The following is a 25,868-nucleotide window of genomic DNA, read 5'->3' as shown; positions in this document are numbered from 1 at the left end:
TAAACTTTTTTTTTTTTTTTTGGTTTTTCGAGACAGGGTTTCTCTGTGTAGCTTTGCGCCTTTTCCTGGAACTCACTTGGTAGCCCAGGCTGGCCTCGAACTCACAGAGATCCACCTGGCTCTGCCTCCCGAGTGCTGGGATTAAAGGCGTGCGCCACCACCGCCCGGCGAAAATGCATAAACTTTTAAAGATAACATACATATATGTATTAATACAAGTATAGACTGTGCATTGTACACAAGTCAGCCAAAGGTGTTTGTTCTATGTTTGAGCAGGTAAAATATACATTAGGTGTTTTGTAGTTTTTCTAGGTTTATTTCTTTATGTCTGTAGCCAGGATTTTCAGGTGGTCTTTCCCAGTCAAATCTGATCCATATCAACCTGGAATGAATCCACAGCCTCTCATTTCCTGTGGAAATAAAAGCATAACTTCAAGCCGGGCAGTGGTGGTGCAGGCCTTTAATCCCAGCACTTGGGAGGCAGAGCCAGGAGGATCTCTGTGAGTTCGAGGCCAGCCTGGTCTACAGAGCGAGATCCAGGACAGGCACCAAAACTACACAGAGAAAACCTGTCTCGAAAAACCAAAAATAAATAAATAAATAAATAAATAAATAAAATAAAAATAAAAGCATAACTTCTTTCCCAAAGTAACTTATCTTTTGACTCCATTTTGAAGTTAAGACATTTTAAAAATACATGGTTTGGTTTAATCCAGCAATTTTCATAATCCGATGTGTTTTAGCAGCTGTGGTTCCTTCATTAACAATCAAGATAATTTAAAGACAACACAATAGCATACAGGATCCAAACTCTCTGTGTATTTCTCATCTTTACATGGCTTATTATATTTTTTTAAACTCTATTCCTTTTTTAAGGACATTATTATTTTAAAACTTTATGTATTTTTTTAATGACTGTCTATACCCTTTCTCTTTTCTCTCTCAAGCCTTTGTACATTTTAAAACACACTGTAACCCATTTGGAGGTATTTTTCGTCTGGGTTTGTTTTTACTGAGCATATGTATTTGTCTGTATGAGCAAAACCCCAAACCCATCATGCAGCAGCACAGGCAGAGGCTAGGAGATGCCTCTCTGTACCACAGCCTCTGTGAGAGACTGCAGGAACCTGCCATGAGACTTAGTTCATAGCATGCTGTCAGCTGTCAGGAGACATGTCTTTGTACTGTGGCTGGCATGAGAGACCCAAGACTAGGAAGCCACATTTGGCTCCATTTTTGTGTGTTTAGAACCTTTTTAAAGCTTTCTTAGGTCTTATGTGGATGTAGGTCCTTCACATAGGGCACCTTTTGTAAGCTGAGTTTCTCTGTGTCTTGGTAGCTGCTCCCAAATAACCATTCAGAGACTTACTATTAATTATAAATGATCGGCCAATAGCTCAGGCTTGTTATTAGCTAACATTTACATTTTAAATTAATCCATATTTCTTATCTGCTCTCTGTCATGTGCACATTCAACTTGCTTCTCTCTGCATCTCTCATGACTCCCGAGACTCTGCCCTTCTTCTTTGCAGCGTTCTCTGGGTCTTGTTGTTCTGCCTATACCTCCTGCCTAGCTACCGGCCAGTCAGCTTTTGTATTAAACCAATCAGAAGGCACTTTGGCAAAGACACATCTTTCAGTGTACAAAATGATCATTCCATAACAATACTATAAAAAAAGCATACTATTGATCGGAGAAATAAACATTTCCTTACATGTAATAAGCAACAATATGAGGTTCTAGATAATAGTTTTGAGAAAGGTTCATCAATAAAAGGATGGATTTAACTATGTAAATATTTAAACTTTGCTATTGTAAGAAAGTAAGTTGCATCTGGGGGTTGGCTCATTGGTGTGTAGAGAATTCCCTACAAGGCTCCGACTTCATCCCTAGCATTGCAAATACATACATACATACATACATACACACATACAAATTTAAAGACAGAAATAGTCAAGAAAATGGTATAATAAAGAGTTGATATCTGTAGACATTGTTGCTTATGTAGTTTTTAATTTTATTATTTTGTACATGGTGAGTGGGGGGGGGGAGAGAGTGAGTCCATGCACAGGTAGGTGCGTGTGTGTGGAGACTGGAGGACAGCTTCCAGGACTCTTCTCACCTGCCACCTTGGTGAGGCAGTCTAGTTTCTGTTGCAGAGCCGCACACTCCAGGCAGTAGGTTCTAGAGTGTCCTCCTGTGTCTGCCTCCCATCTTGACATAGCAGTGTTACTTACACATGCTACCACAGCCTGTCCTTTTATATGAATTCTGGAGATCAAATGGGTCATCAGGCTTGTGCTGGCTAGCTGATCCATCTCCCAGCACCCGTGTGGTTTTCATGATTTGTAAAAATGAGTAATAATAGGAAAAATAAAAAATAAAAAAACAATTTATAGAAAAAAATCAGCCTCCCTGGTAAATAACACAGAATACTGTAGCAATTCAGAAATTTGTTGTCTGACACGAGGTCTTACTATGTAGCTCTGGGTAGCTTACAACTTGAGGTTCCCCTGTTTCATCCTCCTGAATGCTGTTTTTTAGCCATATCAAATTGGTATAGCATAAAATGAAATAATACCCATTGCTAGGGAAGGGCAAGAGAAGTTATTCTTATATCACTGATGGAAATACAGTTTTCCCTTAAAACTTAAAAGTATAATTTATATAAAATAAACCTGTCAATGTGTACAGTTTATTAATTTTTATAGATTGAATATATGATTGGCATTTAGGTCAATAAGCAGGACATTGGCACTCTGTGCTCTTTCAGTACCTAACACAGAAAGTAAAACCCTGACTGACAGCTCCCGTGTGTGTGTGTGTGTGTGTGTGTGTGTGTGTGTGTGTGTGTGTGTGTGTGTCTGTCTGTCTGTCTGTCCGTCCATTCGTCCACCTTAAGTGGATTCTACCAGTTTTCCAAATTGTATAGTTCATACCCCACAAGGAGTGTTCTAATTGCTGTACTCCTTGATTGTCCTTTGGAAAGCAATTTGAGAGTATAAACTGAGAGTTTTGGTACCAGCTGTATAAACTGAGGACATGAAGACTCCAAGGTATGGTTGAGGGGGAGGGGAAGATTTTTATTGTAGCTATGAGGGAGAGTACAGCCAGAGGCCTTGGAAAAGTCCAGAGCAGAGAGAGAATAGTAAACTGAACATGGCCAGCAGCTGGACCAGGCCATGGGGGTGTGTAGAGCAAGAGATGAAGAGAAAAGAGGGTGTGTAGCTGAAATAGTAGGGTTATAAGGGAATGAGAAGCTGGGGGAGGGAAGTCCAAGAGCTGGAGTAGTTTAGGGTAGGGGTGGAGTGAGAAGAGCTGAGAAGAGCCACAGGTACTTGGAGGCCAGCTTGTGCTTTGGTATGCTAATAGGCACCACAGATAGCCTTTGGTCCCTTCTGACAGGGATAAGGAATGGCTCCTTTAATAGAGGAGAACAGGCCCCAGAATTTGGGGGTGTGGAGTTTCCTTTGGACCTGAGGGAAACTTTCAAGAGCCATAAATACATTTTATTAGTTTAGTAATTCTCACTTAAAGGATTAAAAAAAGATACATGCACAAAAGCGTTTATCAAAGCTGAGATTCCCAAACCATTCACTGTCTGTGGTGAAGTTGGAATCAAGGTCTTGTTACAGTCCAGGGTCGATTTGAATTTGTTAGGTAGTTCATAACGGGTCTGGAGTTTGCATTCTACCTGCCTCTACCTTCCAGATACTGGGATTACAGTGTACCTCCATGCCCAACTCTTTGTGGCTGCTTCTGTGCCATAGTGCAGAACTGAGTAGTTAAGATAGGGTCTTTGAAAACCAGAAACTATTCACTATCTGGCCCACCTGGAGGAAAGTTTGGTTGCTGATCTCATTAAAGCATCCTATAAAATAGTGGATGCTGGACAATAACCGAAACATTTAACATTTGGGGAATTATTGGATAAATCCTTGTTCATATTGCTACAACCATTTATAGCAATAACTATACATATCATTCAACCAGAAAATACTAGGCAATTGCCATGTGTTAGGCACTTTCCTCAGTCCTAGGAAATTACTAAAGACAAAAACTACCTGTTGTTATGATACGGTGTGCAGGAGGTCTTGGCAGGTTGGGCCAAGGTGCCCTGGTGGGTGAGGGAGACGCACCATGCAGACTTGGTAGCGGACTGTGGCGTGGAGCTGTGGAAAGTCACTCACACCATGCAGACACATGTCCACATGAAAAGTTTGTTTTGGGGGGAGGGGAGATGGAATGGAGGGAAGGAGAAAGGGGGGGAGGGAGAGAGAGGGAGGAGGTGCACACCTCATGGGAATAGAGAGGGAGGGAGGGAGAGAGAGGGAGGAGGTGCACACCTCATGGGAATAGAGAGGGAGGGAGGGAGAGAGAGGGAGGAGGTGCACACCTCATGGGAATAGAGAGGGAGGGAGGGAGAGAGAGGGAGGAGGTGCACACCTCATGGGAATAGAGAGGGAGGGAGGGAGAGAGAGGGAGGAGGTGCACACCTCATGGGAATAGAGAGGGAGGGAGGGAGGGAGGAAGAGTTTTCTCTTAAAATGGACATTACATAAGATGGCATTAGGATACTGGGTGGGCAGGGTATTGGCCAGGATTCCAAGAAGTGAGTGTGAATGCTAACATTCCTCCCTTTTTGATTATTATAAAAATGTGAGTTATGGATAGCAAGTGGGGGGATGAGGGCGCCAAATTCTTGAGACTGCTTCCTGCTGAGTTGGGACAAGGTGGGGTCAGGGTCACGCACAGTGGGAAGTGTGAGTGAAGAAACATTTAGTTAGCTGTCATCCTGGAGACCCCTTGAGGGAGCTGAGAAGGCAGGTTGTTAGAGGAAAAAAAATAGATTGCTGTCATCAGCCCCATGAGCAGGGCTAACCATGGAAAAGTGATAAGCGCCAGGAAGAATGGAGTGGAAGAGTGCCCTGCTTGTAGAGAAGAGGCAAGGGTGAATGAGCGAGACACAAGAGCAGATATGCCCTTCATTGGGACATCTTGGAAAACCAGGTTCCAGTTGCTGGGTAGGTGCCGGCTTGAGCCTGGTGAAGTGGTACCAGCAGTGAAGTCCTAGGAGCTTGGCAAGATGGCACACCAAATTGAGGGATGATGTGTTCTAGGAGTACAGGAACTGTCACATCTGCTGTTTCTCTGGAGGTGGGAAATGCATCCATCCTGTAAAAGTGTTTGTAGGAGTTAAGAGATACGGAGCCTTTTTATGAGTGGGGATTTGGGTGAAATCAACCTGTTGGCGTCCTCTGTTGGTGGTTGGCATCCTCAGAGCTGGTGCAGGGCTGGTGGTATATCTGAAGAGCCCCTGAGGGTTGGTCTTGGCACAAGTCTGTCAGGAGGGGTAGATTTATGCAGGAACCTGTAAGTGTATAAAACAACCGAAAAAGATTTACATCTTGGTGTCGTAGCAAAAGGCTATGACTTTGGTTTCAGCCTGGTTTTTTTAAGGCCCGGTTTCAGCCCAGTGAAACATATCTTTAAATCTTTAACCAGAGGAAATTTACTGAATGGAAGTGGTTAGTTGAGTGAACAAGGAGGAAGAGGAGGAGGAGGAGGAAAAGGAGGAGGAGGAGGAGGAGGAGGAGGAGGAGGAGGGAGGCTTCCCTACCCTCTCCAATGGTAGCCTGTCTCTAAAAGCTGGGACCAGTAAAGTCCACAGAAACTGGAGTTGGGGGAGAGAGCTGTTAAAACTGGCCAACATCATCAGGTCTGAGAAGATAAGTGAACAGAAGTGAGACAGCTCTCCTAGCTTCATACAAACAAACCTTAAAGCTGTTTCTTTTTATCCAGTTCACCAGGAGATACTGAGATGGTATTAGCCCTAGGAGAATGAGGTGGGAATTTTACACGGAGAACTGAGAAGGCCGCTGAAGCAAAGCCTGGTGGTCGGATGGCACCAGAGACCTGAGAAGGATACATTTTACCTGAGTTAGTGATTGAGAGTGACAGAGACGAACTGCTGGCTGCCTAGACAGCCACTCCAGCGTCCTCCATGGTTGTTGAGGGCAGAGGTCTCAGGGCAACATCAGTCTTCAGCTGCCAGGCCTCAGAAGATCTGACAGTTGTGGGGTAGGAACTTGTGGGAAGGACCAGCCTACCTTTTCTAGGCAGAAGTGAGGCAGTGGGTTCCCAGAGTCCTGCTGTCCGTGGTCTGAAGAAGGCCCGGCAGCAGTCGAGGTTCTTCTGTGCCCATCTCAGTGGCTGGTGCTGACACTCTGGAGCAAGTTCTGGGTGGAGGTTCTTCTGTGCCCAGCCACCTTCTTTGGAGGAAATAAAGGTGTTGCCAGGAGCTAACATGTCCCTCTGTCATGAAACGCTTTTTAATTAAACATTTTAAATGCCATATACTGCAGATCTCTGAAGTATGAGGGCTGTCCAGGTATATCTGAATAGGCATAGGCAAACTTTGTTTCTAGTTACTTGTTTTAAGCTCAACCCTGATAACCTATGCAAGGGACTAAGTAAAGCTTATCCCTGTGATTAGTTACATCAGTATTTAGCATGACTACAATTAAAGAACTTGATTATTTGTAAGATGACCACTTTTTTTTTGTTTTTTTGGTTTTTTGAGACAGGGTTTCTCTGTATAGTTTTGATGCTGTCCTGGAACTTACTCTGTAGACCAGGCTGGCCTCGAACTCACAGAGATCCGCCTGCCTCTGCCTCCTGAGTGCTGGGCTTAAAGGTGTGTGCCACCACTGCCCAGCAACTGTTTACGTGTGTTCTCTAACAGTCTACAATAAATAGCCTTAAAAATAATGATTTTGAATTGAAGCTCTTCTAGTATCAAATATGGGTTCAGTAAAGAAACCAAAACAAAATAGCCATTCCATGGGTAAAAACAAAACCAGTTTGTACCAAGCTGTTAAGGCTGTCTTCTGGGAAGGCAAGGAAGTGACAAGGGAAAGGTCCCAGGGTGAAATGGGAACAGGAGAAACAGGATGAGTTGGGGCGTGGCCCAACTCTGAGAAAAGGACCCCCTCGAGGGACCAGAAACCCATCAAAAGATATATATCTTGTTTACCAAATTTCTTATTTATCAAACATATGCCTTCATTTATTTAAATTCTCTGGTGGTGTAAATCTCTAGGTTAACGTTTGTTAATCTGATCAGATAAATTTAACAAGGACAAGGAGGCTTACATTCTTAAACCTTAATAGACCTTGAGTAAGGAGAGACACATTTAAGCCATTGGCAGCGATATCTGCATCTATTACCATTTTTAAGGCCCTGTGGTTTTGATCTGATCTTTGAGTACAGCCAGATTATAATCCTGAATGGTTTATATAGAAATAATAATTTCTTATGATCATATGGTACCTCTTTGGTTCTGCATAAAGAAGGTCAAGTGTCTTATCTTATTGCAGAATCATTTTAGTTAATAAATCTATCAATTGACAATTTTGGGTCTAGTTTCCTGGTATATCAGTGAGCATTAGGTAGACATTTTGTCTCCTATGCCAGGGGGTTTAACCTTTAACTTAGGCTTTTAGCCTGTTTTGGGAGCAGGGAGTACAGGACAATTTTTTGTTTGTTTGTTTGTTTGAATTTAAAAAGCTGCATATTTATTTCGCTTTCTGACTCTGTGCTTATACCTTTAACACTTTCACAACAATTTTCTGCTCCTCAATAAGGAAAGCTCCCTTGATCCTGTCACGGACACACAGTAGGCCCTGCTGAAATGCTGCTTTATCTTTGACAACCTCATAAGGACTTTTGGTCTCACAGCACGAACCCCTCGAAGCCTGCCTGGGCACACACTGCATTCAGATTTAGAGGCTTTCCCAACCTTCTTGGTGTAAAGGTAAATAATTCTGTTGCCAGGGGTTCGAGACAGCCTAGTTTTGTTAGAGGCTGTGTTGTAGGAAAGCCTATGATGGTATGTCAAATGTTGGACCATTCTGAGTGCCTTTGAGCGCCGTTCTGGAAGAGGAAAAGGAAGGGAGAACGAGATATTTCCTCCCATAATTGCTTCAGGCTGAAACAGGGCGTAGATAGTCAGAGTCCAAGGAGGTTGAAAGGCTAGTCAAAGGTAAGAAGGGGATTTAAGCAATGGGGTATTCATCAGAAGCATCTGATTTGATCCAGCTGGAAACAAGGAACATTCATATCAGCTAGTTTAGTCCATAACAGCTTTCAGCAAGTTCATGTCTCACAGATTGAAGTCAGTAGCCGATGCCTGGATGTGTCAGTCAGCCAAATGGAAACCTGCTGAAACAGATAGACTAGAGATAAAGTTAAAATTTATGAACTTATTTGGAACTTTGAGGCCCGTGGTCTTAGTAATTGGGAAGAGGAGACCAGGAAAGAGAAAAATGCCATCCTCAAGATTAGACAGGTGAGGAAAACTCATTTATCTGGAGTTCTTTTGACCTCTGTGAAGTGGATCTAAGTTTTATAATTTCTTTTGATTCTTTGAAGCTTATATGAATTTTTATTTTATAAAAGGACATAAAAAGCAGATAATGGATATCTGAAAAACAGCAGTAGACTCATACATATAAGTTTATATTTGGAAGATAACCAAAGAAAATCCAAAATCTTGAACTTGTGACCAGAATAGCATCAGAACTCTATTAATGTTAAAACCTGAAATTTTAAAATCTTAATATAACAATATATTAGAAGGGGAAAGTAACCTGAACCATTTAAATCACCTATTTGTAACTTTGTAACTAGTTTTTATATCTTAAGTCAGTTTTTTAAGACCCTCAAAGCATGCATGGACTTTCATATCTTAGAACACTTTTTATTAAGAGACCTAGTAACTTTAGAAAAAGTGAGGCTTGACTTTTATATATATAAAACAAGCTGGGTGTTTCTGGAGGAGATCACTTGGCAAAACTGTTAAGGTCCACCTGGGTCTAGCGAAGGAAGAGCCATAATCCAACCCTAGAGCCAGCTTTTCCATAAAGAAGAACAGCATAAAACAGTTTTAACATTATATCAAAAAGACATTTGGGGTTGGGGATTTAGCTCAGTGGTAGAGCGCTTGCCTAGCAAGCACAAGACCCTGGGTTCGATCCTCAGCTCAAAAAAAAAAAAAAAAAAAGACATTTGAACTTGTGCTAACCTGAATCTAGTAATCATAGCTCAGAGATGAATTCTGATCCAGCCCTGCCCACAGGGACCCTCAAGCCTGGTGCTGCCATGCTCTCAGAGCTGCCTGGGGCCCCTTCCCTGGTCGGAGCCCGGTTGGGCAGGAGGGATGGGCTGAGGATGAGGCACCGGGCGCCTTGCCCATGCTTGAGCCACAGACAGGATGTGGCTCCCTGCTGCCCTTAGTAAAGTTGTCGGTGAGGTCATATGACCAGTCCATCTTTGACCTTAGCCAGGATGGTGCCTGCCTGACCATGTCCCCCCCCCCCCCTTTTTTTTGTTTTAAGACATACAGAACTGATATGGAACAGATAAGCTCAAGTATTCAAAAGTCAATTAGAAACACATAGATGGGCCTGAAGGTCGCTGAGGTCCAGGCGAAATGACAAAGGCTGTTGCAGTGTTTCCTCAAAGAGAGAACAGGGGCTGGAGGGCCGCTAAGCTAGAGGGACACGTGGCTGCTGGTACCAGAATTTGTATGGGGCCAAGAGTTGAGAGACCACAGTCGAGATGAGACGAATCCTCACTTGTGGGAAATGGCCAGAAGGGGGACTTACCGATTATGATGGCGGTGTTGAAGGTTCTAGAGATCCTGGCACGTCTCAGGCTGACCGCAGGCAGGAGAAAGCGCCAAGAGTCACGCTGTTAGGATTCTGCCCTTACTCCAGCTGCGTGACTGCACATGCACAGGTCAGGAGTTAAGCAAAAGGTCTTGCGTCTTCCGTCACTAGTGTGCGCTGTCCACTACTTATGTGCCTTAAAAGGCCCGATGCAAGCCGGGCGGTGGTGGCGCACGCCTTTAATCCCAGCACTCGGGAGGCAGAGCCAGGCGGATCTCTGTGAGTTCGAGGCCAGCCTGGGCTACCAAGTGAGTTCCAGGAAAAGGCGCAAAGCTACACGGAGAAACCCTGTCTCGAAAAACCAAAAAAAAAAAAAAAAAAAAAAAAAAAGGCCCGATGCAGATCGCACTCCCTCCCTGCTCTGCTCTGCTCCCCTCTCCCCCCTCCCACCATCTTTCTCTCTCTCCAGGCCTGGCTCTCCTCTCTCCCCTACCCCTCTTTTCCCTCCTAATAAAGCTCTGAAAACTTAACACTGGGTTCTGTCGTGACCGTGACCTTTCCACGCAGCAACCAGCACCGCCACCCGCTCCATTTATCAACCTTTCACATGCAGCACCAATGTTATGATGCTGCATGTAGGAAGCCTTGGCAGTTGGGGCCAAGGTGCCCTGGTGGGTGAGGGAGACACATCATGCAGACGTGCCTGTGGTGTGGAGCTGTGGCAAGTCACTCACACCATGCACTGAGTTTATTTTGGGGGGAGGGGAGAGGGAATGCAGGATAGGAGAAAGGGGGGAGGGAGGGAGGAGGTGCACACCTCATGGGCATAGAAAGAAAGGAAGGGGGGAGTTTTCTCTTAAAGTGGGCTTTATGTAAGATGACGTCTGGACTGGGCAGGCCAGAGTGTTATCTGCTTATTGGCCAGGATTTCAAGAAGTGAGTCTGAATACTATCACCTGTCTTTATAAATGTTTTAATTTGAGTAGGGCAGAGAGACCAAACAAGAACAAAGAACTCCTGAGAGGTAGGGTGACTAGAAGAAAAGAGTAGGGAAGAGGATGAGGGGATGTTTCAGGGTTAGGGCTCGACGTTTGGGATAGAGTTAGCCCAAAGAACTCACTGAGCCAGGCACGATGGTGCACACCTTAAATCTCAACACTTGGGGGGCAGGGGTCCATAGATCTCTGTGAGTTCGAGGCCGGGTGGTCTACAGAGTGAGTTCCAGGACAGCCAGGGCTACATAGTGAGACCCTGTCTCAAAAACCAACAGAAAAAGAGCTCACTGAAAACGTGACTCTTAAGTAAGGACTTAAAGCAAGGTGTCTAGAGCAAGTACCTAGAAGTGTGTCTGATGAAGCTCAGGGCTGCAGCTGAGTGACAGAAGTGAGTGGGGGAAGGGATGGAGAGATAATCAGAAGGGAAAGGGGACAGGTGTGTGATGGCCAGACCATGTAGAAGCTTGTGGCAGAAGGAAAAATTCCTGCTGTAAGGTTGTCAAGCAGAAAAAGAAAGAAACAGCCCTTCTGTCTTCTATATCCCCCTAGACATGACAGGTATTTAAATATGCATAAAGAAAACACGCTGAAAAACTGTGTTAATATGCTGTATATGTGCGAGGGGCACAGGAAAGAAACCACTGAAATGGCTGCTCCATTGGGGGAAGGTTTTGACTGTAGATAAGAGAGAACAGCCAGAGGCATCTGGAACAGTCCAGAGTAGAGAGAAAAATAAACAGACATGGGTAGGGCTATCTGGGAGGGAAGGGAGAGAATAGTGGAGATGCAGTGTGTGTAACCTTGCCAGTAAGAGAGAGGTGAGAAGGAAGGGCTAGGATGCTAGCTAGCTTGGGGGCTTGGAAATGTATAAAGGATACTTAGGATAGGGGCTGTAGGAACCTGGAGGCAGAGATGGGCTTTGATATGTAACCACAGGTGTAGGTCTACAACTCTTCTGCCAACGGCAAGGGAGGGGACTCCTTTTGTCAAAGGGAACCTTGTCAAAAGATCCTGGGAATGCTGGCTTTTATCTCACCACCAGAACTCCTTTTATACTCTAGTTTGAGGTGGTCCAAGACTGTCATTTCTGGGCATATATACTACTTTTGGAGTTTGGGGAATTGGGAGTTTCCTTTGGACCTGATACTGTACAGTTATGAATTATATATTATTTCTTTTGCTGTACTTCTAGAATTTGCTATATTTTATTTTATTGTTGTTACGCTTTTTTAAAAGTGTGTGTAGGTTAGAGGACAACTTTTCAGGAGTGGGTTCTCGCCTTTCATTTTGTTTTTTAAGGAAGGTCTTTGTTGTTTCTGCTGCTGTGATGCATACCCCAGGCTAGCCCACCATGGACTGCTGCTCTCCACCCGCTTCCAGGGGTGCAGGGCTGGGGTTCGACACAGGAGCCACTGCATACAGCCTTTCCACATGGGTTCTGGTTATCAGGGTTGCCTGGAAAGCACAATTACCCGCTGAGACACCTCACTATCATTTTTAAAAGTATTTTTACAAGCATGAAAGATTTTGTATAGTTGTGTGTTTGAAAATCTTTGAAATTGAGCTGGGCCGTGGTGCACACCTTTAATCCCAGAATTTGGGAGGCAAAGACAGGCAGATCTCTGAGTTTGAGGCCAGCTTGGTCTACAGAGTGAGTTCTAGGAAAGCCAGGGCTACACAGAGAAACCCTGTCTCGAAAAACAAACAAACAAAACATCTTTGAAATCAGGTATCTCGGTCTTCCCATGGTGGATGTGATGCAGTCTTACTGAGGGCAGATAGCAGTGTCTTCAGCTGTCTGCGGGGTTGGGGACTTTCAGTGTTAATCTTCATGTGTCTGAATCTTTCACCCGTGCCTTCTGTCGATGAAGCATCGGGAGAAGTGAGGCAGGCTTCTGGCTCCTTGTGCAAGTGTGTGCATCTTCTGTCATCATTTAATCTGTGCCTTTCTAGCACCTGAGTGCCTTTTGTGATTAATAATTTAACTGGTCTTTGTTGTAAAGATAACATCTTTGGGGAAAAAGAAGCCTAAGTGTGTTTCCTCCGGTCTTCCAGGTGCAGTCCACCCCAGCAGCTCTGGTGTCAGTACCCGGGTCTTTTGCCTAGTTGAAAGCAGACTTTGGCCTCGTCTTACTGGCGCTAGCATTTATCGTTGGTACTGCTCCCCGGCCTCTCTGCTTGCTCGCCATCCGAGCTCTTGCCCCGCATTTACAGTGACACTGAGCACGTGCTTCAGTGAGTTGTTCAGGATTGAGTGACTTCGTGTGGGCAGAGTGCCAGGCACATAAGATGATTAGTATTGACTTTAAATACCTGGAAGAGTCATTGCCTCCTTCCCAACACCCCAACACCCCCTACCCCTGGGTGCTGAGAAAATTGAATCCAAGAAATCCTGACTCGGTGACTCTAGTGTGCTTCCCAGTGACCACATGGTGCCTAATATCGCTAACGCTAGTTCTAGTGTATCCGACTCTCTTTTGGGCTCCTTGGGCACAGGCACAGGAGTGGTGCATATATGTACATACTGCAAACACTCGTACACATAATAAGATAAATGAAATCCTAAAAGAAATCTTTAATTAAATATGTCTTTAAAGCCACCTCATAGACAAATGTATATGTCTTAAAGCATTTTTTTAATTTGAAGTATTATTGTGTGTTTGTGTCTTTCACACAGGTCACACAGGTAATATATTATGAGCACTTTTAAACTAGCCATCTTACTACAGTAGTATCAAATTATGTGCATTTGTGGACTGAGTGGCAGCCTTCCCAGTTAGTTACTGAATTTTGAGAGAAGGATGCTAGCTTTATTTGAGTAAGACAGACATTGTACTGTTCACCTAAGTGGCAGTGTTGTGAAATGTGGGGCAGGATAGATGGCAGAAGGGAGCTCCTAGAAAGGCTGCTCGTTGCTGGAACAGGCAGGGACTTGCTTTGTGAGTGAGTATCTAGGTCAGGGTGTTGATGAGCATGATTTAAACAGACACAGAGGTAAGGAGCATCCTGTGGAGGAGAGTGGTAGATGAAGATGGAACTGTCCTTTAAACATACCACCACAGTTCTGGTATTTGCATATTCTCCAACCTCAGATGCTAGCCACTGAACTCACATAATGAATTTAACTAAGAATAAATAATTTACAAGTTTAAAAAATATGGCAATGGTTTGGTGAAATTTAAAAGATGGAGAAAATGAAGCTTAATTCAGTGTACTATGAAAGCTTGTGGAACTAAAGCTGAAATTATATTTCTTTGTGGTAGTTAAGGACAGATAACTTTATATCCATATGCCATCTGTATGCTATCTCTAATCTAGTTTGTCTTTGTGGCTACTGGGGTGTTCTGCTGGAATCTCCAGCTTGGCCCCAGTTCTCTCTCTCCAAAACCTGCCCTCTCAGAAAAACCGCCAAGTGGAGGCTTCTCCCCTGAGGCTGCCGGCTCCCCATTCCCTGCCCAAAGTGTTATAATTGGGCACAAACCCAGCTTGTGGGGATGTGTCTGTCCTGCACCCGCAGGATATTTAACCCCTTCTTTAGAACAGGTGTGATCTCTGCCCCCCACCCCCAGTCTCACTCTCTGGGGGCTCGAGGACTCACCTGGGAGTGCTTTGCTCAGCTATACCTGGTCTTTTACTTGTTAATTTGTCTTGATCTAGCTTACTGTGTCAGCAGATAAACTTATTATCGGGGTACAGAAACCTATCATTGGGGATTGTGCAAAATTTGACTAGTTTTTATTAAGGAAATTAGGAATCTTTTTGCAATGCTGATTTTATTTTTTCCCCAATAGTAAACCTTTAAGAGTTTTACTTAACATCTCCATTGTTTCTAGGCCTGTGATGTAATAGAACGTTGTGGCTGAAGGATGTGATGAGCAGAGCTGATGGCTTCAAGGCAGCTGTGAAGCAGAGGATAGGGTAGGTCAGGGAACAAGATCTGCCTTCAAAGGCAAGCCCCAATGTCCTACCTCTTCTCCGTAGGCCCCATCCCTCAAAACTACTGTGTGCAGTGATGCCATGGAGGGATAGCTCCATTAATGGGTTAATCTAGAGCCCTCAGGATCCAGATGCTTCCAGAAAGTCATCATCCAAGCCTTCAGTGCATGAGCATTTTCAAGGTACACTTTATATGTAGCCCATAATGCGCTTGTTCAGCTTAAGAAGAATAACAGGACAAACACGGGCAGAGACTGTATTTCTACTCCACTGAGTAATAGAAACGCATAGCTTGTATTGCAGGATTCCTGTGGGCACATAGCTGTGACTAAGACCTAAGTTGTGCTCAGCCGTTAAGTGTGCTGATTTTTGTAGTGAGCTCCTACCAGGTCTCAGGTACTTACACACTCAGTGGTTATTGCTCTTACGAACAGTTGTGGTATTTAATTGAACCTCGAGGTCACCTGGAATTATCCTCATGACCTATAACAGGCCTCTGAGAAGCTATTTTTAAAGTGCAGTTAATATTTATGACTTAGCAGGTAAACTAACGACTTTTAGAAGAAGTGTTTGGGGGTGGAAGGAAGAAAGCATGCATCCATAAAGCCCTTCATGAGTCAGGAAAGTGTGATACGGAATTAGCATTTCTTCCCAGCTCCCTTGCTGAGCCAGACTCAGGTCCAGGGACTGGCTTGTGACTTGGATTCCTCCACAACACCTTTGATACTACTCTCCTCTGAGTTTGGAGTGATGTAACATGTGCATAAGAATGCTCAAGGGGATGTGTGGCAGTGGAAGTTGTAAGAAATTATGTGAATGAATGTAAGAAATTACTGTGAATGAATGCTTTGGGTTTTGTGTGTTTTTTTTTTTTTTTTGAATGGGGAGTTTTTGTTGGGTGTTACAAGAAGTGAACTGTTAGCACCAGGGGAACTGAATTTGTACCCAATGGGGACTCCAGCTTTCTGTCCCAGCAATGTCAAAGTGTTACCCAGAGACACCATCTTTTAACTTTATTTGGTACTAATTCTCCTGTGTGTTTTTTAAACCCCTTTGAGAACTGGATTAACTTTGACTCACCCCCACACACAATATACAGTTTTGTATTCTGTCAGGGCACACTCTAGCCCAGGCTACCTGGGGTCACCGTAGCCCACGCTGACCTTGAACTCACAGTAGTCCTCCTGCCTTCGGCTTCCCTGGTGCAGGATTTCGGGCATGGACCATCTGTCCTTCTGGACATACAGTTTGTTTTAGTGCTAGGACCAAGCCCAGGGTTTCTGCTCGCTAGGCAGACACTTGGCCACTGAGCCCTACAGTGTACAGTGGTGTGTGAAATTTAGGTTGTAGGTGGACTTCTCTGATCTGTTATGCTAACAATCTCTATTTTGTGTAGTTGTACTTCAGCGTATGGTTTTCTTTTTCTTATTTTTTTTCTGAGACAGGGTTTCTCTGTATAGCCCTGGCTGTTCTGGAACTCACTCTGTAGACCAGGTTAGCCTTGAACTCAGAGATCTACCTGCTTCTGCTTCCCGAATGCTGTGATTAAAGGCGTGTGCCACCACCACCTGGCTGGTCTTCCTGTAAGAATAGGAACTTAAGGTGTTTAATAAATAGGATAATGAGCTGGACTTCTGGGAAAATTTACTTTTTTGAGAGAGGAAAGATCGACATGGTGTTTTTCATAAGAAATCTATTCAAAAATTTTCCAGATAAATGTACTAGTAGTGTTCATGTGATTAAATAATTCTTCTAGGGCTGGGCAGTGATGGTGCATGCCTTTCATCCCAGCACTTGGGAGGCTGAGACAGGGGGATCTCTGTGAGTTCGAGGCCAGCCTGGTTTACAGAGCGATTTCCAGGACAGGCTCCAAGGCTTCAGAGAAAAGAAACCCTACCTCAAAAAAAAAAAAAAAAATCTTCTGCATTATGGATTATAAAGATACAGTGTATTCCTACTGGTGTGTTCACAAAGGCAGTCTAGCAAGGAAAAATTAAAAAGCTTACATTCTCATTTTCATTTCTAAGGGAATAAAGAGGGAGAATTCATTATGTCAAGCATTACAAATAAGCACGTATTAAAGCAGCTACATATGATGATGGCATATTGTCGAGCACCCCAAGAAAGATAATTTGCATAGAAGATGATTATTCAGTAGGGTTTTAATTTACAAGAAACATTCCACCATTTAATTGAGCCCTTTTACACACACTGCTCTGCTTCAGTGGAGTGCATTTGCTGCCTGCATATGTGCAATGCCATAAGGGTGGTTACGATTCGATTCAGTCTAGCTGGAAGGTAAAACAACAGCTGAATGTCATGTCATAAAAGTATACATTATTAAACATCCCAAGATTGGTTTTGGAATCAGTTTTCTGTTGGCTGGTTCATACTGTAAAGCTGATGGTCTGATCTTTTTTTCTACTAAGATTTTTATATAAGACTATTTGGCTCTTTTGGCCACTAGTTAAATTATATAGTACAATTTAAAAATTTTTTCAGTTTTATAAGGCCATTACCTATATCATGCTATTGTGAAATGATCAAATGTAGCCTGCATTCATAGTTATGACAAAAAGAAAACCGTTCAGTAATAAAAAACACTTGAAATAAAACCTTTCAACAATTAGCTGCTTGTGATTAAAATGCCCAGAAAGATAATATATTGTAAAGTTTAAAAAATACATTTTGATGTATTTATTTGGTGTGTGTGGATAGTTGCATACATGCCATGTTACATGTGTAGATGTACATGTGTAGGTCAGAGGGTAGGTAGCCTGTAGAAGTCGGCTCTCCTTCCATCATGTGAGCACACTCAGGTCATTAGGCTTGGCAGCAAATGCCATGATAAGCCATCTATCCCGCCATGTAAAAACACTTTTTGAAAGGATAATGTAGATATGTTTAATGTCTTATCCAAAAATTAGTGTGTGGCAAAGTTTTTTTGTTTTGTTTGTTTTTAAATAGAGAAAAGGTTTTGTATGAGCCTGGAACTGACTCCCTGTGGATATTTTATCTTTGAGACGTTTAAAATAAAGATGATTATGAGAAGCCAGTAGCCCAGCCATCTTGATTTGGAAATGCTGAAGGTATGTGCCAGGGAGAAGACACTGAAGACCTGCAGGTTAAGTCAGGGAATACAAGGATGTCATCACTATGATGTTTCAGAAGTTCTGCTGTGTATGAAAGGCAATGAAGGAGTTAGAAATCTTGGAAGGGAAACCGTACATCAATTACTATTGCATGAAAAGAGATGGCAAAGAAGAATTTTTTGGTTTTTCGAGACAGGGTTTCTCTGTGTAGCTTTGGAGCCTGTCCTGGAACTCACTTGGTAGCCCAGGCTGGTCTCGAACTCACAGAGATCCGCCTGGCTCTGCCTCCCGAGTGCTGGGATTAAAGGCGTGCACACCACCGCCCGGCGAAGAATATTATTGATAAGAAGAAAGCTTGAAATACAGGGAAAGGAAGCTAAACTTCCCCCTGTCCCTAGACAGGGTTTCTCTGTGTAGCAGCCCTGGCTGTCCTCGAACTCAGAGATCCTCCTACCTCTGCCTCCTGAGTGATGAGATTAAAGGTGTGTGCATGCTATCACTGCCTGGCTGAGGCTTAACTTTTTCTATAGTGAGTCCGTCATGTTTTTGCTAAGCATGGAGCTGGGAGTGAGGGTGAAATTGAACAACTGATAAGATGAGGGAGAAAGGATTTTAAACAGCTGCTGTGATGAGAAATGACTTGGAGTGTCTCCAGGAGCTCAGCTGCGGGCACATTAGTAAGACACAGTAGTTGCTTCCCATGAGCCAGGAGGCCCTGGATCTCAGTGTGAGCTGTGACTTACCTGAGAGGGCGCTGGAATAACCACCTGAGTGTTAACGAAGTGGATTCCCTCCGCCTCACAAGTTTGCTCCTGAAAGCTGATAGTTGACTGGATCAGACCCTGAATTTCGAGGCTCTATAGGACCAGTTATTAGTAAGGTAAGAAAGGCTGAAATTGTTTAGGAAAAGGCTGGAGGATATTTTTAAAATATAATATTGTTTTTTGAGAATTTCGTACATGCATGCAATGTATTTTAATTATATTCAACCCACTTATACACTCCCCTCCAATTCCTTGAAGATGCCTTCCTACATTTCTGTCCTAATTTCATGTCCTTTATTATCATTATTATTATGAACGCAGTGAATACAATTGGTGCAGTCCAAATATGCATGATGGCACTTTTTTTATACCAGGCAAGTATACTCCAGATATACACGATGGCACTTTTATACTGGGCAAGTCTGTCTGGATATTTTTGGATATGTACAAAAAGCCTAGATAGTTGTATAACTGTTTCTCCATAAAACCCTGCATAGCATAAACTCCTAGTGCATATCTGTGTGTGTGTGTGTGTGTGTGTGTGTGTGTGTGTGTTTACACATTGTATGTATGTAGGAAGGAGAGAGGGAGAGAAGGTGTGCATTCTTGTTTGTGTGAAGGGATGTGCATGCACTGTGGTGCTTGTGTTGAGTTCGGAGGGCAGCCTTTGGGAATCAGTCCTAATCTTTCTGCCTTGCTCAAGACAGCTTCTCTCTGCTGCGGCATCAGCCAAGTTGACTGTCTCTGAGCTTCTGAAATTCTCTTGTCTCCAGCTCTCATTTCATAGTGTTACTGTGGGATTATAGATGTCTGTGCTACCAAGTCTGGCTTTTACTTGAGTTCTGGGGAATCTGAACTCAGATTGTCAGGCGTGTGCTGTGCACAAGCACTTTTACACAGTGAGCCGTCTTCCGAGCCCTAGACACCTTTTTAAAAGAAAAATTTGTGTGAGTCTGTTTCTTCTGAGCATTTACTTTTAGTGACTGCTGCTGCTGCTGTTGTATGTGGTCCTGGAGGTTGAACCCAGACCTCCTGGATGCTGGGCAGGAGCTCAGTTTCCTAGGTGTACACTGCTCCTGCCCTGCATTTAGTTCTGTCTCTGCATTTTGAGGATTCTATACTTGAGCCCACAACACTATACTCTTGTTTTATTTCATGAACGTGAGTCTCAGATAAGTGGGTTAACATGCACTGTTTATTTTCTTACCTTTACACCCTTCTTTTCATAGAGAATTGGACAGCTTCTTCTTTCTACTCAAGTTTCCACATAGACTCTTGTATAATATTTTTAGAGGGACCAGCCTTAACATTATACATCCCAGGGGCTCAGGAGAGAGAACTATGGACGGCGAGGACTGCTTTCGGGAAATAGAATCTCAGCACACAGAGCTCTTAGTCCAGTCATTTATTCTTCTAGATCGTCTTCTCTGTCCTCCTGTGCCCTGGAAGTCCTGGTATATTTACACTTACAAGCAGTAATCCCTTGGCAGTGCAAAGCCAGGCTTCCAGGGTCAAACGGAGGGGTGATAAGAATCACATAGAGGGGCAGTAATTGTTAATTATCATTTGCAACCCAAAAGAGAAGTGACTAATGGGGAAATGAATTAATTAAAGGCTAAATTTGGGTAATATCTAAGAAGAGGGATCCTATGTGCTCAGTTATAACCTTAAACATGATTGGTAGAAAATGTTAAGACTCTATAAGTTGCTAGGTCAATGGGAGAAAATAAAACTGCCTTCTTTTTTCCTGTGGCTCCTGTCTGTCCAAGCTATCTGCCATTTTTCTGCAGGGCGAGGGAAAGTGTGCTCAGTCGCTAGGCAACCTGTGTACAGCTAGATGCCTCTGGTGATAGTTAAAGGGAGATCTGGAACTAGAGAAAGGATTTGGGAAAGGAGGAAGTTAAACTTAATTGGCACATCTGCCAGGCCTTCTCAAATGGGTAGCCTGGATGCTTAAGTCTGTTCTTAGAGAGTACAGAGGTATCTCCGATAAGGTACGTTCCTCCATCTGGGGATGGACCTGGCCAGATGCTGCCAATGACGATAATTACAGGGAGGCTTGAACTGGGGTTCGGGCTGTGTATAGCTGTCAGCACAGAAGGTTATCTAAATATTTCTAGAGATGGTTAGGTAAGGAGTTAGAGGTCTATAAAGTTAGTAAGACTGTAAGAAAAGGAGGGTCCGAGCTAAATTGTGTAAAGCTATTACTTAAGGTCCACCTGACCTAGGCAGTATCTCCTTGTGGAATTTACCATAAATCAGGAGACGAGCATGTGGTGGTCTGGACTGTTACTTCTGTTAGTCCTTGAAAGTGGCTAAGGAAGATATCTGATTCCAGTGCTGAAAGGGGAGAAACGGATGGGCTGGGGGTAAGGAAGCCTTTCTTTCCTGAGGCTGTTCTCCAAATACCTTGAATGTGTATGTCCAAAGAGTGATCAGTCCACACTGTTAGCCCTTCTTAGGGAAAAATCATTTGGGAAAACTATGAAGGCACACATGATTTTCATAACAGAAGACAGCTGATATATAACAAGCCAAATAACACCAAATGCTCCTTGGAATTTGGCTTCCTCTGAGGGATCAATTCCTTGATACCTCCAGGTAGTGGCTTTGCCATAACCAGCTGAGTTCTTATGATATTTTCCTGCGGCTCGTGGCAATAGACAAATAAACCCCTAAGTAAGCTGTCAGATGACAGGTAAGTAGCTCAGGGTAGGTGGGATAGGTAGCATCAGGTACATGTGGGAAAGGCTTTCTAGTCTTTTAAAAATGTTTTCTATTCATTTTTATTGTGTGTGTACTGGTGTGTGTTTTATTGTGTGTGTTTTGGCTGCATGTGTGTATGTGTACCACACGTGTCTGTGGTGCTTGCAGATGTCACAAGAGCTCATCAGATCCCCTGGAGTTACTGACAGCTGTGAGGCACTGTGGGGGTGCTGAGAGCTGAACCCAGTACCTATGTAAGAACAGCAAGTGCTTCTAACTAAAGGGCCATCTCTCCAGCCCCTAGGTTTGCTAATTTTGTAGTTCAGTGTAGGAAAGCCTTTCTGTAGGAACACTTAAGTGGACTTGAAGAGGAGAGACAAATCACACAGATATCTATCTGTAGCATTCTAAGCAGCCAGTATGGAATCCTTGAGGTAGGGACAGTGATATGTGTGAGGACAAGCAAGGTAGGTGTTTGGTGTTTGCAGGTTGAGCAGGGTAACCTGAGTAAGCAGAGAAGTAGGTAGATTGGGTGTTGGGACAAGTAGACAGAGTCTTCTGCTTGCCTATCCCTTTCTCTGTGAGAATAAAGGTAGGGACAGAGAATCAGATTTGAAGAGATGCTCTGTTACCCAAGTGTGGTCCCTGGACCTGATGCTCAGGGGCCAGCTGAGGCCTGATGATTGAGAACTGTTGAAGATGAAACTGTTTCTTAAGCATACTGGGTTATTTTGGTGCACATGAGTTTGAAGAGGCACTGGACACGGGGTAAGAACAATTAGCAGGTAACACTAAGGACTCACTTGGATTTAGTGGTCTTCTTTGTAAAAACAGTCATTAGATTACGTTGAAACAAGAAGGGTAGAGGGAACTGAGTGTGTACAAGAGGTTGTTATGAATGATGTGCCGTAAGTTCTAAGCTGCATAAGAGAAATGAAGACAGGGTGTAGAGTATAGAGGACAGTGAACAAATGTCAGTCGAGTAGGGTCAGTTGAGTCAGAGTAAGGAAGCCTGACACAGATCTGTCTGATTCTGTTCCCAGGCTCCCCTCCCTACCTGTGCTGCTTGATTGTAGAACAGTTTGTCAGAAGAAGCAATATTTAATCGAGAGTTTGTTGTTGTTTTAGTATTTATTTACTTTATTATTGTTGTATCTTGGATTACTTTTCCCGTTTGGCCCAGGCTGACTTTGAACTTACGATTCTCCTGTCTTCACCGCTCAAGTGCTGAGATTAAAACTGTGTGCTGCACAGCATTTATTTTGATCTGGTCTTAGGTAAGTCTTGTAACCTCTGGACCTGGTTTGGGTATCATGGCTGGGAACCACAGCTGCCTAACACTTGAGCCTCGTGGTTGTTCAGAGCATGAACTCAATGTTTGGAAATAACTTTGTGAAGTGTGAAGTGCTTTGTCCCAGTCTGTGTCCCAGTCACTGTTTTCCATGCTACTTTTCTCCTTTATAGCTTGTATTTTATTCATGAGGTATAAAGAACCGTGCCTCATAGCAATGAAAGAAGTACAAATCTTGTAGAAGGATGTGGAAAAGGTATTTGTGAGTATTGTAATCACTTGCCGAATAATAATCTCCTGTCTTAGAAATGCAGCAGACTCACACTTCAGGCAGTGGCAGTGTGACTGGGAGGCGCTGGACCCAGACACACAACCTGTATCGTAGTGTTGGCAGAAGTGAGAAATTTTGTTGTGTGGTCTGTGTGTGTTTCTTTTTGTTTGTGAAGAGGTTTATTATGATAAAGAATTAATTGACTTAGGCAATTATGAAGACTGGGAGTATCTTGGAGCCCTAGGAAAGCCTAAGGCATGAATTTCCATTGGAAACTGTAGATTTGGGGGCATGAGAAGGGCTGGTGTTCCAGTTCTGTTCAAAGACAGGGAAGAGGTGTCTCAGGTGAAAAAGCAGCAAGAGGTTCCTCTTCCTCTGCCATATTTGTTTGTTTGGATGAGTCTAACATGGGGGGGGGGCAGTCTGCTTTACTCAGTTTAGATGTTAATTTCATCCTGAATTACTCTCATATACATACACTAATATTCGACCAAATGTCCAAGTATCCAATAGTCAGTTGAACACCTGAATTTAACCATCACACCATCTGAATGATGAACACAACCGAAAAGATAGTTTGGCAGTGATTTTTTTAAGATACTGGACATGAGGTAACAAGGAGAGTGATCTCTGAGAGGTGACAAACAAATCTGACAGACTCAGTGACTGCCTTGCTATACCAGCGGGGTGGAGGCTGCAGATCTGCCAGAGGTAAGAAGGTGGAACTGGGAGTCTGAGGAGGCCAAGCTGACATTCCCAGGGTCAGTAAAGTTCATGGGAAATGAAACCGTCATTGCTTACAGATAACGTGGTCCTGTAGAGAACCAAAGAGATTCAGAAGGATATAAGGAAGGAAAAAGATCAGAACACACAGATCAGTTGTGTTGCTATATCACACAAAACCGGAAAAGGAGGAAGCAGTTCCATTTGCAGTAGCATCTCATAGAATAAAATACATTGAAATTAATTTAACCAAGGTGGTAAAAGACTTGTACCCTGAAAATTTCAAAATATTGCTGTAGTAAAGAATACCTAAATAAACAGAAATCTATTTTATGTTCTTGATGGAAATGTAATAATTTAACAAGTCAGGGTTCTCCAAAGCTATCCCTATAAAATTGTAACAACAGTTTAAAATGGAAACTAGATATCTGCATTAATTTAGAATTTTAAGAGTCCCTGAATCCCAAAACAGCCTTGAAAAAGATCAACAAAGTTGGCGGACTAACGTGACTTTTATACTTACTACAGACCTTAATGAAACTATATGGTGGTGACATAAGGACAATGGAGTAAAACTGACAGTCTATAAATACAGTAGTATCTGTGTCCAGTTGACTCTCAAGGTGAGTGCCAAGTCTACTCAGTGGTGGGAATAATAGTTTAATCAAGTTATGCTGGAGTGATTATATTTCTTCATGCAAAAGAATGAGGTCATACCTTTCCTTCATTCCTTATATAAGCAGTAGCTCAAAATAGATCAACCACCTAGATGTGAGTTAAAATTATAAAACGTTTAGGAATTAAAAAGGAGTAAGTCTTCATGACCTCACATTTGTCCACAGACTCTCGCTGTGACATCAGAAGCATAAGGACAGGAGGGCAGTTTGTGTGGAAGAGGTTAACTAACTGGAAGTCATCAAATTTTAAAACATAAAATATCAGAGACATCATAGTAAATAGTTGATAGAATCAGAAGTCGGAAAATCAGCAAGAATGCAGAAGACTAAACAAAAAAAAATCATCAACCCACTTCATGTATGTAATTGATAGTTGTAGAACATCTCACTTAGTAATAGCAAACACACACTCTATACAAGTTCACGTGGAATATTGACAAAAACTAATCCTGGCCTTAAAAATGACTTAATGTGTAAGTCTTAATAAATTGGGAATGTTTGAGTCATGTAAAGTAGTTCTGTGACTACAGTTGAAAATGGGAAAATAATGAAAGATGTCTGAAAATCCTCAAATATTTACAAAGGCAGCAACACCGTTCTCAGTAACCCTTGGGTCAAATAGGAAAAAGGAAGTGGAGCCAGCATGGTGGCATGTCCCAGTAGTCCAGCACTTGAGAGCCTGAGACGGGTCGTGTGAGCTCAGGAGCTGGAGTCTAGCTAGCCTGGATAACCTGATGAGAGGCATGCCTGGGGGGTGTGAGGTGACAGGAGTTTTTCTGAGGGAAATGAAAATGAAAGCACAACCAGACATGGTGGCCCACGGTAACTCCAGCATTTGGGGGAAGGAAGGTCACTAACATCCTGAACTTCATCTCAAAGGCAAACACTGAGGCAAATGCAAACCTAAACCACGTAAAACCACAAAAGTTGGTGAGAAGCAGCTGAAAGATTTCAGGAGAAATCTGTAGCAAATAAACACAATAATCTCTGTAGATGTATCCAACCTTCTTATTAAATAAGAAACACAGAACCAATGCAAAGAAGAAAGCCAAGAGGTCAGAGCTAAGAGCTAAAACCTTACCCTTCCTCCTGCGGTGGTCCTACCTCTCCGAACCAGAGCTACCCCTGTGTTAAAGTCTTTATATAGAGTTCCTGTCCTGCCTTCTCATTGGTTGTAAACCCAACCACATGACCGCCTCCTCACGGCCTGTCTGTATAGGCCTCCAGGTTTTCCATGATTGGTATTGAGATTAAAGGCATGTGTATCCAATAATGGCTGTATCCCTGAACACACAGAGACTTACCCAGCTCTGCCTACCAAGTGCTGGGATTACAAGCGTACGCCACCACTGCCCTGCTTTCCTATGGCTTGCTAATAGCTCTGACCCCCGGGCAACTTTATTTATTAACATACAAATAACATTTTAATACAAATAAAATATCACCATATTTCCCCTTTTCTATTTTAATAAAAAGGAAAAAAAAGAAAAAGCTTATAACTAATATAAGAAAAACTATATACAAAAGTACAATAACTATATACAATATATACAAGTAATAAATACCTAAACAATGTCTAGTCCATTTGTATTTGACAAATTCAGAGAAAATAATTTCATTATCTATCCTATTTTGGTAAGTCCAAAATGTATCCTAATTAATCTTCAGCTATAACTAACTAACCTTCAACTATAACTAACTAATCTTCAACTCCCTCAGAGACCCAAGAAGGAAATAATA

The 25,868-nt window shown here is 43.0% G+C and overlaps 1 protein-coding gene and 1 pseudogene across 6 annotated transcripts in view; one reads left to right on the top strand and one right to left on the bottom strand.

The window, feature by feature from the left end:
* Kiaa1958 (KIAA1958 ortholog) overlaps positions 1–25,868 on the top strand; it is a 163,926-nt gene that overhangs the window by 11,983 nt on the left and 126,075 nt on the right. The window lies entirely within an intron of this gene.
* LOC128097813 (60S ribosomal protein L34-like) lies at positions 7,186–8,442 on the bottom strand (annotated as a pseudogene).

This window comes from Peromyscus californicus, unplaced genomic scaffold (assembly GCF_007827085.1).
Source record: "Peromyscus californicus insignis strain IS unplaced genomic scaffold, ASM782708v3 Scaffold_5__1_contigs__length_169319896, whole genome shotgun sequence".
Lineage (NCBI taxonomy): Eukaryota > Metazoa > Chordata > Mammalia > Rodentia > Cricetidae > Peromyscus > Peromyscus californicus.
This window is presented reverse-complemented; position numbering and strand designations above follow the sequence as displayed.